The sequence below is a fragment of the Triticum dicoccoides genome, chromosome 4A, assembly GCF_002162155.2.
Source record: "Triticum dicoccoides isolate Atlit2015 ecotype Zavitan chromosome 4A, WEW_v2.0, whole genome shotgun sequence".
Lineage (NCBI taxonomy): Eukaryota > Viridiplantae > Streptophyta > Magnoliopsida > Poales > Poaceae > Triticum > Triticum dicoccoides.
Genome location: NC_041386.1, coordinates 254384798 through 254388785, shown reverse-complemented (window position 1 = coordinate 254388785; position 3988 = coordinate 254384798).

Here is a 3988-nt window from a genome sequence, read left to right as displayed (position 1 = left end):
CGCCGAAATCACCGAGATTTGCCGGCGACCCGAGAAAGAAGAGGGCGATGTCGAGGGCGATGCAGGTGCTCCCAACTCCAACACACTGTTGTCATCGACGAGGGACTCGACGGCGGGGCCGATGGGCGTGGTGGATTGTTGTGGGGTGCTCGGTGGCTATGCAGGCGGCAAACTCATGGCGACGGCGGCGACGGTCTGCTCTAGATCAAGAAGAGGGGCCAGAGCGAATCTGCGAGGGAGAGGGAGATAGGGGTTTTGGGGCATATGGTTTTGGGGAGGGAGAGAGGGGTGTTGGGGTCTTGTAAACAAGAGGGGAGGCCGTGGATGGGTGGCACCTGGCTCGGCCCCTTACGATGAAGGTAAAAGCCTACGTCTAGTTGGGTTTGGTATTGCTAGGGTTTCGATCTCCAAGAGGCTCAACTCGCCGGCTTGGTTATCGATTTGTTGTTTCTTGCCCTAAGCTGCCACCAGGTCATCCCCTTATATACATGGGTTGACGCCTGGTGGCCTACAGAGTCCCGGCCGGCTCATAATTGTGTCCGGCTCGGTGACTTCCTTTACATGCCTTTTTCTACAAGTCTTTCCTTACATATGGCGGTTCATAATTTTAGGCTTTAAACCGCCTTTAGGCCTTTTGGCCTTCTATAAAACTTAATAAACTACAATCTTGAATGTTTACTGGGATTCTTGTGTAACCACCATTGGGGCTGACCCGGCCCCTCCTGGGCGGGTCTCAACTGATAGTAATATCCCCAACAATATGTCTGTCAAGATGCTAACGGATGTCACCTCTTCAGGATGGCTCCTCCAACGCGTCAGAATCCTGAACCACCGCCACCACCTCCACCTCCGGAGGCATGGCAAGCTGTGATGGCCGCTACCAACGCCAGCACGCAGATGATTATGCAACTCTTGCAAGAGCGTAACCAAGGAAATCAAGGCCATGGCAACAATCAGAGTCAGTTTGCTACACTCAACCAGTTCCTCGCAAACCATCCAAAGACCTTCAGTAACTGTGTCGAGGCAACAGACGTTGATGATTGGCTCGTGGATATCTGCAAGCATTTCAAGTGCAGCAATGTCAGGCCTGAGGACTTTGTCAAGTTTGCCTCGTTCCAACTCAAAGACCAAGCTGCAGAGTGGTATCAGCAATACAAAGATTCAGAGGAGGTCGTGTGATTACCTGGGATGAATTCCGCCAAGACTTCAAAGCTCACCACATTCCTCAGAGTGTTGTTGAGAGCAAGCGTGAGGAGTTCCGCAATCTGAAGCAAGGCAGCTTGTCTGTTTACCAATACAACATCATGTTCCAGAAGCTCACTCGTTTCGCTAAGCAAGACGTCCCTGACGAGAAGAGCATGATTTATCAGTTCAGAGGTGGCCTCAGAGAAGATCTGCAACTAGCCCTTGTGCTTTTTGAGCCGAAGAAGTACGATGAGTTCTACAATATGGCACTGAAGCAAGAGGCTGCTCAGCTCAAGTGCGATGCTTCCAAGAAGCGAGTCAGGGATGCAACTCCTTCTTCTTCCTCAACTCAAGTGGCAACTAAGCAGCAAAAGTATTGGTTGCCTCCTCCTCCTCCGTTCTGTCAGCCTTATCAGCAGAAGAGCAAAGGTGGCAATGGATCTTCCCACCCACCCAACCAAGGCTTTCAGAACAAGACTTCGTCTCATGCTCCAAGATTAAGTGCTCCGTATCACCGTCCACTCTCGGAGGTTACGTGCAACAAGTGTCAGCAGAAGGGTCACTATGCAAACAAATGCTTCAACCAGAGGCGTCTTCCTCCTCCTCCTCCTGTGGGATCTGCCAGCACCATAGTGGTCAAGCATAATCCCAAGTTTGCAAAGGTCAACATGATGAACACAGCTTAGGCAGAGGACTCGTCAGAAGTCATCATGGGTAACCTTCCTGTTAATGATATTCCTGTAAAAGTTCTTTTTTACACTGGTGCATCGCATTGTTTCATCTCAAGACCATTTGCATCTAAGCATGAGTTGGCTTTCCAAGATTTGCATAGTCTGTTAGCAGTTGTCTCACCGGGTAAATGCTTGCATGCAAGCTACGTGGTTCCAGATGTTTCTATCGCGTTGGGCGACTATAAGTTTCTGTCTTCTCCAATGGTCCTTGGTAACTCGGATATTGATCTTATTCTCGGAATGGACTGGCTTTCTAAGCACAAGGCTCAACTTGATTGTGCTGCCAGGCAGATTCAATTGACACACTCGTCTGAGGATGTGATCGTCTTTGCCGCTCGTGATGATACCATTCGACTATTTTCTCTCAATGAGAAGGGCGAGCTGGATGCCATCTCTCAGATTCTAGTCGTTTGTGAATATCAAGACGTCTTTCCAGAAGGGCTTCCAGGAATGCTTCCCCACCGGCCAGTTGAATTCGTCATTGATCTTGAGCCTGGCACGGAACCTGTTTGCAAACATCCTTACAAGCTTGGACCTGAAGAGTTGAAGGAGCTGAAGAAACAACTCGATATTCAAGAGCGTATGGGTCTCATCCGACCAAGTTCTTCTCCTTGGGGTTGTGGTGTTCTTTTTGTCAAGAAGAAGGATGGAACGGACCGACTTTGTGTCGACTACCGTCCATTGAACAAGAAGACCATAAAGAACAATTACCCACTTCCCAACATCAATGAGCTTTTCGAACAACTCAAAGGTGCTCAAGTATTCTCCAAGCTTGACCTCCGTATGGGCTATCATCAGATTCGCATTCGTGAAGAAGATATCCCCAAGACAGCATTCAGGACAAGCTATGGTTCATATGAATACACTGTCATGTCTTTCGGCCTTGTCAATGCTCCTCCAACATTCTCTCACATGATGACCTTCATCTTCAACCCCTACACAAATGACTTCGTCTTGGTCTATCTCGATGACATTTTGGTCTTTTCCAAGAACAAGGAGGATCATGCCAAGCACTTAAGATTGGTGCTGGATAAACTCAGAGAACATCAGTTCTATGTGAAGTTTTCAAAGTGCGAGTTTTGGCTCGATGAGGTTCTCTACCTTGGGCATATCATCTCCGCCAAGGGCATAGCTGTTAATCCTGAGAAGGTGTCTGCAATTATGAATTGGGAACTGCCTCAGAATGTGAAGCAACTCCGCAGCTTCCTTGGGCTCGCAAGCTATTGTCGAAGGTTCGTGGAGAATTTATCTAAGATCGCGAAGCCTCTTTCCAACCTTCTCCAGAAGCATGTGAAGTATGTCTGGTTGCGTGCATGTGACATCGCTTTCAACACCCTCAAAGATAAGTTAGTCACAGCTCCAGTTCTGACTCCTCCTGATGAATCCAAACCGTTCGAGGTTTTCTGTGATGCTTCCCTGCAAGGTCTCGGTGCTGTGTTAATGCAAGAGAAGAAAGTTGTAGCCTATACCTCTCGCCAGTTGAAGCCCAACTAAAATAACTACCCCACTCATGACCTCGAGTTGGCGGCAGTTGTCCATGCTCTTTTAACATGGAGACATCTCTTGTTGGGAAGGAAAGTGGACATCTTCACTGATCATAAGAGTCTCAAGTACATCTTCACTCAGCCAAACCTCAACCTCAGACAGACTCGTTGGGTCAAAATGATTCAAGAGTATAATCCGAGTATTGAATATACTCCAGGCAAGGCCAATGTCATTGCTGACGCATTGAGCAGGAAGGCTTACTGCAACAGTTTGATTCTCAAGCCCTACCAACCAGAGCTTTGTGAAGCTTTCCGCAAACTTAATCTCCAAGTTGTTCCTCAAGGATTCCTTGCCAACCTCCAAGTCTATCCTACCTTGGAAGATCAGATTCGTGAGGCTCAACTTCTTGATGCTATGGTGAAGAAGGTGAAGATTGGGATTGCCAAGAGCCAACCCAAGTACAAGTGCTATCGCCTTGATGACAAGGATACTCTATTCTTCGAGGATCGCATTGTTGTTCCTAAAGGTGACCTTCGTAAAGTCATTATGAACAAGGCTCACAATTCACTCCTGTCTATTCACCCTGG